This window comes from Sphaerodactylus townsendi, linkage group LG09 (assembly GCF_021028975.2).
Source record: "Sphaerodactylus townsendi isolate TG3544 linkage group LG09, MPM_Stown_v2.3, whole genome shotgun sequence".
Taxonomy (NCBI): domain Eukaryota; kingdom Metazoa; phylum Chordata; class Lepidosauria; order Squamata; family Sphaerodactylidae; genus Sphaerodactylus; species Sphaerodactylus townsendi.
Window position 1 is genome coordinate 5,902,342 of NC_059433.1, and position 14,242 is coordinate 5,916,583.

Consider the following 14,242-nt stretch of genomic DNA (forward strand, 5'->3'; position numbering starts at 1 on the left):
AAATGCTCCAGATGGGGTCTCTGAGCAGGATTCTCCAAATAAGCCTCAAAATCTCACCTGTATATCAAACATAAATTGGGAGGGGAAGCTGTCGGGATACAATAAGAGAAGCAAGATCTGGATTTTGCATAACTGAAGTACCAAAACAATAGGAAGAGGAAATATCTTAGAGGGTAGAGGAGGAGACTGAAAGCAGTCCATGTGAACTGGGAATGGCATGCAGAGGAAACTATCGTGAGTAGCCTCTCCTGCCGAATCTTTTCAATGATTAGCAAAATTTCTTTAGAAATGAAGGTTACATTTCTCTAAAAGAACCATTATGACTTATCAATAACCAGCTTGGAAACCACCTAATAGCTTGAATTATGTTGCTTCCCCCCCTTCCAAATGGGCTGAAAAGGATACTTTTTGAAATTTCTTTGTAAAAACATTTTTCCAGCATTTTCTTTTCTGAAACTTTAGGCAGAACTGAAAAGTACTGAACCCCTGCTGATGATATATATTATTTTTAGAATGCCACATGCTGCAACGGATCGAGAAAAAAGATGAAAAGAGATAAACAAGAAATTTGTTACAAAAATAATAGAGAGGCAGCAGGAATACTCAAAAGCAATGTTCAGAGGGTCCTTTTTAAAAAATAATCTATGATTTCTTACAATCTGAATATATTCATGGATGCACAATAGTGCTTCATAACAAAGACCACAGTAGTGTAAATTGTAAACTAAATTGAATTTCTAGTAAGCTTTGGCTCACTCCGTACAGGATGGAGTGTTGGCGACAGAAATTATGAAATGTGTTTTCTTTCAAGAACATACAAAGATGATCTGGGTTTTGTGACGTTATTTTCATAAAGCCAACCAATCTAAGCTTTAATTTTGTGCTTTACAAAGGTCACCTTGTCAGAAAGTATACTTTAACACCATAGCTTGGAATGGCGGGGTGGGTAGCTGGGTGGCAACAGTTGCATATAAATGGAAATTTTGACTCTTTCCGCACGGGCCAAATACAGCGCCCTGGGGACGGCAAAAACGCTGTCCCCAGGGAGCCGTTCGCACAGGTGGCACTGCTGAAACGCAGCAGCACCGACCTGGCTCCCCTCCACCTCCCCCAGAGCGGCGTCAGGCCACCTACAAAAACCTCCCTCCTGGAGGGAGGTTTTTGGAAAACAGCGTGTTCCCACTGGCGCGGTGCGAACAGCACCACTGGGAAAACGCTGTTTTCCCCGTCCCCCCCACTCACCTTGTCGTCCCGCATCGCTCTACTGTACTGATGAGACCCTCCCTCGCTGTCCTCCGACCCCTGGAGGTCAGAGGGCAGCGTGGGCGGGTCTTAGGAGTCCAGCAGAGCGACGCAGGATGACAAGGTGAGTGGGGGGGACGGGGAAGAGGTGGCTCCGTGCGGAGCAGCCTCTCCCGCGCCGGCCTCTGTGGGGGCCACTCGCACGCTCCAGTGCGAACGGCCCCCACCCCTCCACCGGCAGAATTCCTGCCGGTTCAGGGGTGCCCTTTCCGCACTGCGAGGACTCAGTGGCCCTCTCACAAGTATTGTGGGAAAGCACAAACATTCAGCAATCCTATAGAATGTGAACTTGTCACACGTCTGGATCTTCATATGCTCCCTTTTCTTCAAAGGAGGCAAGTCTGAATAATGTGTGAATGCATTATTACATGTTAGGTTTCAGGTTTGGTAGCATCCATGATAGTGTTATAGTGTCCACAATTCCCTAACATATCCACAAAGAAGCTATGTATGAATGACACTTTAGTGTGCTGCCCCAACTGAGGTGAGCTAAAATGTACAGCCACATCATTTGTAGTGAGCAACGATGTCTCTCCTCTTAGTCTCAAAAGTCGGCTTGGCAAACAGTTGTTTTGCTGTCAAAAAAATTTGGATAAATGGCTTCTTTTCTTCCAACCTCAATTCTAAGGCTCATTCCGCACATGCAGAATAATGCACTTTCAAACTGCTTTCAGTGCTCTTTGAAGCTGTGAGGAATAGCAAAATCCACTTGCAAACAGTTGTGAAAGTGGTTTGAAAACGCATTATTTTGCGTGTGCGGAAGGGGCCTTAGATTCAGAAAGTTCTTGACAGCCTCTGTGTCTCCTGATGATATCAACAACAGCATCAGTGATTTTCTAGCCCTGAGCTCTTCCCCATATAGTGTGAAGTGTGACTGTGTGTAAAGTGTCATCAAATGGAGGCCAATGCTTATGGGGCTTTTAAGGAAAGAAAGTAACAGCGGTGGTTTGCTATTGCCTTCCTACGCATAGCAACCCTTGTATTCCTTGGTGGTCTCCCATCCAAATACTAACCAGGGCTAATCCTGCTTAGCTTCCAAGGTCTGACAAGATCAGGTTAGCTTGGGCCACTCAGGCCCAGGTCCCACATACAGTAACCCTAAACAAATCTTATCTGGCTTTGGAGGCTACTTTTGCAGCTGAAGGTAGATGAAAAGCAAGTAGGCCAGTGAGCCAGAGGAAGGAAGAATCTCCCTCTCTTTTGTTTCCCATTCCTTCTTCCTAAATCTCTTAAATATCATTTTGAGCAGCAGCCAACATGTGTCCTAGGAACTGTAGTTTCCAGGGTGCCTGAAACACAAATGCCAGATAGCATTCTAGCGACCACATTTCCTGAGCACACCTGATTCCTTGGATGTTACAGGAAGAGCAACGAGAGACGAAAGAAAGGGACAAACTCTCTCTGGTTGATTACGTACAAGGTGCTTGCTGAGCGGTGGAGGCGATGTCTGTTGCAGCAAGATTTCTTGTACAGATGTATTTCCTCTAGCCCCACTTTCACTTTCCACTCTCTCTGTGGCAAACAAAACCACTTGTACCATGAATTTAATTTGCTTCACTGCGAGACCAGGGCAGATTTGTCAGTGGGCGCAGCTTTGCCCCAGACCTCTTCCCTCCACCCATGGCCAGCCCACCTAGTCTCAACTTAAGGTACACTTGTGTGATAGAAAACACATGGAACATTGCCTCCCCCCAACCTGGATGAAACCAAAAAGTCAACTGATTGGTAATGCCTGTTCCACTGCAAATGGGGGTTGGGTGGGTAATAATGTCAAACATGCCCCAAAACAAAGCCTCCATGGCCAATTCTCTCTGAAGTTGCAGGAACTTTGTCGTGCATAATCAACCTCTGTATCAATCAGACAGGAAAGTATTCTCCGCAAGCAAATTGAGATTGGAAACTCTCAGGGTACAAAAAAAACAGAGACGAGGGATTTGGACCAGGACTGGAACTTTAAACCCCTAGTTTGTGGTAATTCCCCAAAGGGGAGGTTTTTCTTGCAGCGTTACAAAGGTTATTTAGGTACACCAAATCCTTTATACCATATGGTATAGACGAAGGACTCAGACACCCATAACAGAATAAGGGAATAAAACAGCTCTATAAATAGTGTTGTTGTTACAACTGTTCTAGTGCTAAACATAACCTTTATGAAAACCCATGCTACTAAGTAAAGTTTAGTGGAAAATAAACATCCAAGTTTAAGTGGTTTACATTTGTTTCTGACTGCCCTACAGGGAGACATAGCAGGAAGTAAGAGAATGGTTCACAGGGGTTCTCTTTCTTCTTTCCCTGAAAAGAGGTGGATGAAGGGGAACCTGTTGTAGTAGTGCTTGTACCAAAGGGGTTATTCAACTCCCCAGTGTAGACCCAGAGAGGCAGAATTCTGTTCCCTTCGGACCCTTGCCCCTAGGAACCCAGTTCCTATAAACCCAGTTCCATTTATCATGATGGAAACAACTTGTCTTTGTGACAAGTTCATTGCCCAGCCTAATCTAATACCTTCTTGCTATCTGGAACTTTGCCTGCACTCCAGTGGTTCTTAAACATATTTTGTAGGGGTGAGCCAGCGAACCCAGCAGAGTCTCAGAAAGTGAGAGTCTCAGAATCTCAGAGTCTCAGAAACCTTCTCCCGCTCTCCTGCTCTCCCGCCTTCCCCAAACCCTAATAAAAGGTGCCAGGGACCCCAGCTCGGCAGATTAGCCGCTGGCTTCTCTCCACCGGATCCTGATATCGCTGCGTCTCGTCTCTTCATTGCGTCGTCCGTAACGACTTCAGTATTTGCCATCACACCTCCTTTGGGAAAGATCTGGGGACCATACACCTCCCATGAATCTAGCCTAAAGTTAAGGCAGGGTAAATTGGCATTTTAGAGCCCAAAAATGCAAACTTTTTTTTTGCACAGTTCCTGAAATGAGCGCAAACACAGCTAATGAAACAGTTTTGTGGGATATATATTTTTGTGAATTTTGTGTAGGTAAGATTGTGTAGGTAAAACAACTGATAATGGAAAAGTAAATCATACCTTCTCTGAAGTCCGTGTATACCTCCCCTGTGAAGGCATACCCTGCATATTAAAAAAAACCCTCTAATCCCTGGATTTAGCTGTTGGAGCACACCCTGTGAATTCAGACAAACTTTTATTGGTCATGACCATCTTATTGTCAAACTTGTTCATACTAGGTGTGTGTGTGTGTGTGTGTGTGTGTGTGTGTGTGTGTGTGCATGAAGTAGAATTTGCTTCTGTCTCACCTAATGACAGGCTGTGTCAGTGGAGCTGACCTGCTACTCAATGCTAAGTTAAGGTGACCAGCCGTCCCGCTTTTGGCGGGACAGTCACGCTTTTGGGCAATGTGTCCCGTGTCCCGCAGGGTTTTAAAATTCTCCCGATTAGGCAGTGCGGCAGCGCGGGAGCGCGCACGCAGCCGCAGGAGCGCACTGCCTTTTGTGGCGCTCCCCGGTTTCCCACTCTGTCACAGGGCGGGAAACAGGGAAGCACCCCAGAAGGCAGTGCGGCAGGCGCATGTGGCTGCAGGAGTGCAGTGCCTTTTGCAGCGCTCCCCGGTTTCCCACCCTGTGACAGGGCAAGAAACTGGGTGTGCTCCTGCGGTCGCGCGGGTGCGCATGTGGACGCGCGCGCCTCGCATTGCAAAGGTGAAAATCTGGTCACCTTATGCTAGGTTCAAAACATTGGCCCCTGCTGCAAACAAAAGGCTATGCTAACCAAGGACTTAAAGAATGCAACTTATCAAATTAACTTGGAATTTAATACACCACAAGGAAGCTGTGTGCTGAAAAATAAATCATGGCATGCTGGGAAGCCTGATGACCACATGCTGCAATGTAAAAAGAAGCTCGAAAGCCTCCTTCTGTGTTTCAGTGGGGAGAAAAAAATCAGGCCAGGAACACTCGAAAGGGGTTGCAATAGCTCATTCATTAAGGCCCATAGAGGCAGTCTCTGAGGAAGACGCACTGGAAAGCAGGCAATGAAATAATCCAGTAAAGAGTTGGAGATAAAATGGGCCTCTGCCACAAGGTTAACAACACAAGCTCCCTCATCGAAGGCCACACGGATCTGGGTATGGAAATGCATGAAAAGCAAAGAGGAAAATAAAAAAAAGAAGCTAAGATATGGCAACGTGCTGAGGGAATGAGCTTATTAGAGCTAAAACATGAATGCAGACAAAAGCAAAGTTTCTGAATCTAAATGTGATTTTCAGAACCTTGAAGCTTTTCAAAGTTCTGCTTTTCAAATATGATTTTGAAGGGCACTAAAAAAAAACCCCGCAACCTTTAATACTCATTTAATCGTAAAGCAGTCACACTGCATATTGATGTCCCAAGTTCATATTTTAAAAAATTAAATCTCCTCTTAGAATGTTCAACTCAGGGTTAGGGAATTCCTGGAGATTTGGGGACATAGCTGAGGCAGGGTGGAGTTTTGGGAGGGGATCTCAGTGGGTCAAAATGTCATAGAGTCCACTCCCCGAAGCCAGCATGGTGTAGTGGTTAAGAGCAGGTGCACTCTAATCTGGAGAACCGGGTATGATTCCCTGCTATGCCACTTGAGCTGTGGAGGCTTATCTGGTGTTCCAGATTAGCGTGTGCACTCCAACACGTGCCAGCTGGATGACCTTGGGCTAGTCACAGTTCTTCGGAGCTGTCACAGCCCCACCCACCTTACAGGGTGTTTGTGGGGGGGGGGGATGGAAATGAGATTGTAAGCCCCTTTGAGTCTCCTTACAGGATCAATCTCTTCTTCTTCTTTATCCTCTGAACATCAATAATTCCAGGATTTATTCAGGATCCATTGGAAGATGGGAAGTCTACTTTCAACTATATCCACAGCTAGGATTTTTTTTGGGGGGGGGGGGAATGAATTGGGAAAATAAACATTGATTTTTTTTTTAAGCAAACATATTCCAGAATTACATATAACTATCTCTCCCTGCCCCAAGCCACTGAACTTGTGTAGGTTCCTAAAAGGAAACAGTACTTAAAAGGAAACAGTAACAGGGAAGAAGAAGAAGAAGAAGAAGAAGAAGAAGAAGAAGAAGAAGAAGAAGAAGAAGAAGAAGAAGAAGAAGAAGAAGAAGAAGAAGAAGAAGAAGAAGAAGAAGAAGAAGAAGAAGAAGAGTTTGGATTTATATCCCCCCTTTCTCTCCTGCAGGAGACTCAAAGGGGCTTACAATCTCCTTGCCCTTCCCCCTCACAACAAACACCCTGTGAGGTAGGTGGGACTGAGAGAGCTCTGAGAAGCTGTGGCTAGCCTAAGGTCACCCAGCTGGCATGTGTGGGAGTGTACAGGCTAATCTGAATTCCCCAGATAAGCCTCCACAACTCAGGCGGCAGAGCGGGGAATCAAACCCGGTTCCTCCAGATTAGATACACAAGCTCTTAACCTCCTACGCCACTGCTGCTCCTATTTCAGTGCATTGCCTTTTTGTGCTTTTGGGTGAAAGGGGACAGGTGATTTCAACCAGCAGCAGACTCTTTCATTACACACCTTAGGGAGATACTATTGTAGTTTTGTGTGCTGGTCCGCCCTCTGCTGTGCCTTAGTACAAAGTACTTTCCTATCAGCCCCATCCAAAGTGGAGGGGCAAAGGGCTCTTTGGTGTCGGCAAGAACTTGCACCAGCATTTATGCTCTGCTCACGCTGCCAGTGAATATGGCAAATGGACTGGCAATGTGCGCAACCTGGGAGGTGGGCGAGCGTCACAGATCTCTGCAATGCCTGACCCAGAAAAGGGGCTAGTATTCCAGCCTGCATTGGTGTCCGATCAGATGACAGTGCAGAAGGGGGGGATTCCTTGGGGAGGAGCCGGTGATAGTCAGCTCCAACCTGGGCTTTCGGACCACGGGCACCGCAGATAGCAGCCCACACTTATGCCACACAAAAGGGTGGTATAAATCCATCCACCCCCCTGGAGGGCTTTCAGCCAGCTGGAGAGGTTCGTTGTCCTGTCTCCCTGCACCAGTCAAAAGCCCTCTGGAGGTAGTGGGGGGATGTGATAGTGGTGCTACTACTGGATGAAACTGCCCATCTATCGCCCAGGACATTGTGGCTTGTATTTGTCTAACTGATTCTGTACTCCTGGTCCAGTTGCACTGTTCATTGTATGCTGGATGGTTCATTTTAATTCTGTAATCTGCCCTGTGCTTAGAAACAGGCCAGCATCAGCTGGAAACTCTGGCCTGGTGCCGTACATTCAAGTTTTGGGCCAGGATGTGTTTTAATCGAGATGAACTGGACTATACATCCCAGGGACGCTCCATCCTCCACACAACCCAGTGGTGGGTTAAAATCAAAGTCAAACTTAATGAGTTGGGCATTTCCTTGGAGGACCTGCTAATGTTAACAGGGCAGGAGGTCTAGGGGGCTATCAAGAAGAGACTTTTTGATAGAGAGTTTCAACAGATGCTAGAGGAAGCTAATAAAACCTGTTCCCCGATCTCTCTGGGAATACCTGTGGGTAGATTAATTGTAGCCCAGTACCTTTATCTCCTGGTTGAGGCCCGATGACGTAGAGCAATCACCTTAGCTAGGTGTAATGCCCTGCCTTCTTCCTTTAGCCTTGAACGCCACCTTGGAATTCCACATAAAGAAAGGAAATGCCCATGTGGCATGGGTTCTGTGGAAACAGTATCTCATATCCTTTTTATGAGATAGATAAAAAGAAGCACATAATCCCCTTCCTGCATGGAAGTGAAGGCATTACAGATAAACAGAAGGTTATATATCTTTTAAACAGCCACAACTACGAGCTGTTGGAAGCAGTGGCTAAATTTTTTAATGGTGTTATTTTAACTCGTCAGAAGTTGTAGAGGCTGTTCTTAACTTGCAAAGTTAATCTTAAACTATTTATATGCCATTAAAGGTATTCGAAATCAAATCTGCCTTGAGTTTCAGTAAAAAAAAGTGGGCAATAAATGAAGCCAATAAATAAATAATGTACAGGAAATAAATATATGCGATGGATGGAGAACAACTCCCTGGGCAGTTGTTTTTGTCTCATGTTGCCCAACAAGAAACTTGTGAACTCTGACAATATCATTCCTGCAAACAGCAAGAGGGGGGTGGTATACGCATTGAGGGGAGATCCAAAGAAAGTTGTTAAGAGGGATCAATCTAAATCTTCTTATCCTGGTTTGAGTCCCAAGTCTGAGCTCAGGTGCAAAAGTTCCTGCTTAGCTACTGGATGGATGGAGTGCCATCTGCTACTCAGAATGGTGACTTGCATGGCTAATTGAGCAGCCAAGCAAAAAGTGAGCAGAGTCAGTTGCCTATATGGCTGGGTAAGGAGTGAAATGGAAGGATTCTCTGAAAAAATGCACAGTTCTGAAGGGTCCAATGAAGTGTAGTGGTATGCATGACACATCTTGAGGAATAGCTGGATTCCACGTTCACAGTCATTGGCTACGGAACAACACAACCTACTTATCAGACATCTGCTATCATCTGACTACGGAGTGGACTGGAGTGCCATGAAATGTGTAGAGTTGTTCTACTGTCATGAACTGTGTGGCGCTGGAAGTTGAAAATATGCTCTTCTGTGCTTTTTGTATCACCTTGGATTTATGCATTTGGTTATGGAATTATGTATACAATAAAGTCTGTGCATTCAACAGGCATTTATTCAACAGGTACAGTTTAGTGCATTGAATATAATAGCCGATGCACAGTTCAGTTCTTATAGGTTGTTTTTAATTCCTGTTTATTTATTTTATTTTATTTTATTTATTTATTACATTTATATACCGCCCTCCCCTTGTTCACTTCCAGACTTCCATCATGACAATGTGGAATGTGGTTGTTGTTTCGGCAGCACATATACTAAATTGGAAAGAGACAGAGAAGATTAGCTTGGCCTCTGAGCAAGGATGACACACAAATGTGGAATGTGTGTTATTCCCCATTTATGGCTTCTCATGCTTACAAGACTATGCAAAATCCTGCTATTCACCTAAGGAAAGACATAGCTACCTTGTAAAGAATAGTTCCTCTAAGACTTCCTTACTGCAGCACAGAAGCTCATTGAGGTTGATTCCCCACCGGGAAATATCCCAGGATACTCAGAGTAGACTTCCCAGTTCAAGGAGGGACTCCCCACGGCTCCCAAGCCAAATTTGGCTCTGTCCCGGCCCTTCCCAGCAATATCCTCCTCATCTCAGGATTTTCAAAAAATGCCAGGAAGGAGGATCTTTTCTGACGATCCCGGGATGAGGCTGGTATTGTGGTGAATCGACCACCACTATCCCAGGTTATTTTTCCCGCCCTGAGTCTCCGTTCGAACTGTCAGCCAATCACAGCACACAGTGGCCTGAGCATGTGTGCTGTGGCCAGACCTGTCTAGGGGTAGGGACTTCCAGCAGATTCCCCCCCCCCCCCAACGATCAGAGGGGTCTAGAGGGGAGAGGCAGTCCCACAGGTGTGTAGGTCCAAGACCGCTCACAACCTTAAATGTCAACACAAGCACCTTGAACCTGATCCAGAACTCGGTCGGCAGCCAATGGAGTTGGTACAGGACCAGAGTGATCCGATCTCCACTGAGCGCTCCTGAAAGGAGCCTGGCTGCCGCATTTTGCACACATTTTAATTTCCGGGTCAGGACCAAAGGAAGGCCAGCATACAGCGAGTCACAATAGTCTGTTCTAGAGGTGACCATTGCATGGATCACTGTGGCCAAGTCAGAGGTAGAGAGGTACAAAGCCAACTGCCTTGCCTGCCACAGGTGGTAAAATAAGGCACTTTCAAGTGCAGGGTAAGGCAATTCCAATGCACTTTGCAGCTGGATTTTACCATGTGGAATAGCAAAATCCACTTACAATTGTGAAAGTGGATTGAAAGTGCATAATTCTGCATGTGTGGAAGGGACTGCAGTGTTGCCCAACCACAGTACGTGCCGGAGAAGTTAGGGGTATGCAAAAAAAAGAATGATGTAATGTAAGTGGTGGGATGCAGCGAGTTTGCCAAAGGGGAGGCTATAATTTTAAGGAAATGGGTTGCCAAAGGGGTACACAAATGGAAAAAAAAGGCTGGGAACCTCTGTTGCAAACTGAGGCTGTAATGAGACTGACAATGTCACTAGGGGATTTCTGCTCTTTAAAGAGGGGCAGCAGAACATCAGTCCACAAGATGAGAGACCTGATTTCAGTTCCACATTTCCCAATGACACGGGCAAGAATTTAGTGATTGAATATGTTAACTTTACAAGGGGAATGCTCGGTTGCCTCTGAAAACATGACATATGTTTGCGCCCGCACTTTTGCATCAGGGTGTTTCCAAAAATAGAGCACTGCTATAGAACGGCCCTTGTTTTGCATTCCAGTGAGGCTGCATTACTTCATCCTAGCACATAATGTAATAATTCTCTGCATAATCAGTTCATTGAGTAATTTCACGTTGCTGAAATTTTTCCTTTTAACGTTGCTGAAACTTTTCCTTTAGTCTGTTTGTCTGACTATGTCACATATCGTGATCTGACCCTGTTCTGGCCCGATCCTGTCATGTCCCTGGCTGGGATGCGGGAACTTCTGTCTGGGACTGCTGTCGCGTGCTTGCTTTCTGGTTTCGATTTTCGGCATGGGCTAATCAGCTTGGCGCCTACACTTCAAAGTGCGGGGCAGTATGGGCTGTTTTGCTTCGGTGAAGGCCGGAGGATTCCGCACAGCACAAAAACAACGTCTTTAGGACATTATATATAGGATTTTGGGGAAGATCTTTGCACAGCTCTCTTCCTCAGAATGTGGTCAGCCCGTTTTATTTCTCTCAATCCAGGTTTTAACAAAGATCGCTGAACTGGCAATCTCCCCCCACCCCGCCCCGCCCAACTTGCATTGAGGATGATTCCTGGCTGCTGAATGAACACAAGCAGGCAGGACACACTTTATTTCCCCCACCAAAAAAAGTCTTACTTTTGTTCCTGCCGCTTGTGCCCGCCGTTTTGTGTGCTGCAGGAGGTTCCCCATGGAGGTTTCCTCTGCTTGCATCTGTTTGTTATTTGTTTGCTATTTCTCTGTCAAAAATTGATGAATGAAGTTTGTTTAACCTAGCAATCCCACACACACACAATTTTTCCTTTTTTTATTTTGAGGGGTCTGTCTGTGAAGCTATGGCAGCATGACTAGAGAAACTACAATATGGATATATTTGTGTTGCTCTCCTGAATTCTAATTTTGGCACACGGGCCTGACCCAATGAGCAAAGTTTTTATCATTTGCTATCGGTTCAATACAGATTTTAATTTCCCTTGGTCTGCCTCCATGCTGCCTAAAGAAGACTTGAATTGTCACACGAAACACAGAAAAAACCCTGAGGATCTTTACTAATTAAGTGAAAACCCTTCAATAATTTAATTTATTGCTGCATAGGTTTTAAGGGATTTACGTTTTTATGTTGTTGATTTGCTGTTCGTTAGAACAGCCATGTTGTGAGCCGCCTCGAGCCCTTCGGGGATGAGGCGACCTATAAGTTTAATAAATAAATAAATAAATAAACGAACGAACGAACGAACGAACGAACGAAAAAATAAATAAATAAATATGCATGGTGGTGGTGGTGGAAAGTGCCATCTGGGTTTTCAAGGCAAGAGACATCAGGAGGTGTTTGGCCATTGTCTGCCTCTGGTGGGTTGAGAGAGTTTGGCCCAAGGTCATCCAGTAAACTGCATGTGGAGGAGTGCGGGAATCAAACCTAGTTCTTAAGCCTGTCACTCTTAATCACTTCACCACACTGACGTAGTTCATAAAATCTTGGTATTCCAACAGGTGCTTCAAGAGGCTCATTTATACAGATGTCATGGGCTTCCTTGAATGTGCACCAGAAAAGACGATTTGTATCCTCTTTTCCCTGATTTTGACCTTTATAATAATTTTTGGCTTTTTACGCATGGAAAACATGATGACATTGAAGTCATCTTATGCTATTCACAAGGATTAAGTTTCAAAATTGAAATCAAACAAACATTTATTATAAAATGTACACAAATAGGCAAATTAAAAATCTCTCAGGCCTGGAAACTGCTATCTTTACCAAAGATGCAACATTACAACATGCATAATTGATGTCAATATCAAATGGCCAACTAAGACCATAAGGGTTTCAGCTTTGAAAAACTTCCTCAATGGCCAAAGATATACTATTTTCTACCACACACACATACAGAAAATAATATATTTTAATCATAGCCAGATGTTGCTAACTCTTATAATGTGTGGTATGATGGTGATATATAAGCCAAGCCACAAATTCAAATTCAATTAGGCATCAAGAGAAAATACAGATAAAACTGTGCAGTAGTATGATCCAGAGTTTGACGGAGTAAAACAACTGCTGATAGTTCATACATTACAAACTTCAAGAAAATAAGTGAATAAAAGGAGAGCCAGAGACTTATTTCACAATATCGAGCAGGAACTTGGCCACCATTTTCAGCTGCCTGGGATCCTCATTGTTCAAGAGGCGGTTCAATTTGGAATATGGAGGGCACAAGTAAGTCGGTGTTGAAAAAAACAAACTAGGTCTGAGATCTATGAATTTTGGGCAGACTAATAGAACATGCTCCAATGATTCCTCAGAGGTTGAGCAATATGGTCATTCTTTCACAAGGTTCCTGCACTCGCACAATCCTCATGGATGTTATAATCTGGTGTAAAATGTCCATAGTTTCTGGAGGTGTGTGTTCTCATCTAGCAATGTTTGATTTTAACTTTGTAACTTAACCTTTGTGTAATACTGGTAGAGGGTTGAGTCTGTTTCCCTTTTCCTGTGCTGATTCAAGTCATGCTAGTCACAAACTGTGGTGTTACATTAATCACAAGCAGTACACACACACACACACACACAAATAACATCTCACAACATTTCCTTAATGTCAGTGAATTCCAAGAGGACAGTAATGTTAAACAATACACAATGTAACAAGTTTTACTCAGTTTAGGTATTATTGGCCTAACCTTATCTGGTTTAGTTTCCCATGCAATCTTCTTAGTGTAATAAATGAGACAGGCCATTAACCTTTTGACAGTTTTCTTGCAAACGCTTCTTACTGGAAATTATTGAAAAGGATTATGATTCATCTTGTCTGTGATATTTATTCACCTGAAAAATGTCATTTTGAAAACAATCAGTGAGATTATGGAACTTTGAGTATGTATCTATGAAATGACACTGCACTGATATGCAAATGAAATGGGATGCGTGAATGATAACATTTTCATGGAATGACCCATATTCTCCATCCATAGGTTCTTCAGATCTCTAAAGTTCAACATACAGGGCTTTCCCCCACAATTCACTTAAAATATTTTGTGGCAGGAAATAATTTATTTCCTCCATGGAGTTCCACATTGTTTTACCCTCAAACCTTTTATTTCCACCCTCAAAACGTTTCAAACGAATCCCTTTTAAAGAGATTCTCTGTCAGAAACATTTTGAAAACGTCTATTTACTACATTTCCCTTGCTTCTCCACTTCCTTGAACTTCCCCCTCAGCGCCATTTGCTGAGCTCACTCAGTTCCCTCTCGCCTGTTTATTTGTAGCATTCAGCCATTTGTTGTTGCTTTTTTTGGAGGGGGGGGGTGTCAATCTTCAAAGTATCCGGTATAAGAGAAGTATAGAATGCAGCACAAGGCTTTGAAGCATTGAAGTATCTTGTCAACACAGAACTAAAAAAAAGAAGGGGAAAAAAATCACAATATGGCCATCAGGAGTAGTTTCACGGGTGGGAGTACAAACAACAAGGGGGAGGGGATTGAAAACATTTTCAAATGTTTTAGGAGATTTGCATGGAAAGGGCTATTGTTTACCCCTTTATCTTTGGGAACTCGGTCCTTTATGGTCCTCATTATAGGGGCTCTTTCCCTACTCAGCATCCTAATTACCCAGCATCTTCACTCTGTCTTCTATTTTTTAGACTCCATTTGTAGTTTTCAACT

The 14,242-nt window shown here is 44.2% G+C and overlaps 1 protein-coding gene and 1 non-coding gene across 5 annotated transcripts in view; one reads left to right on the forward strand and one right to left on the reverse strand.

Annotated features, from left to right (window-relative positions):
* CDH12 (cadherin 12) overlaps positions 1–14,242 on the reverse strand; it is a 966,930-nt gene that overhangs the window by 194,567 nt on the left and 758,121 nt on the right. The window lies entirely within an intron of this gene.
* Positions 9,118–9,226, forward strand: LOC125439546. Its single transcript, XR_007245544.1, has one exon. It is a non-coding gene; the product is annotated as a U6 spliceosomal RNA (small nuclear RNA).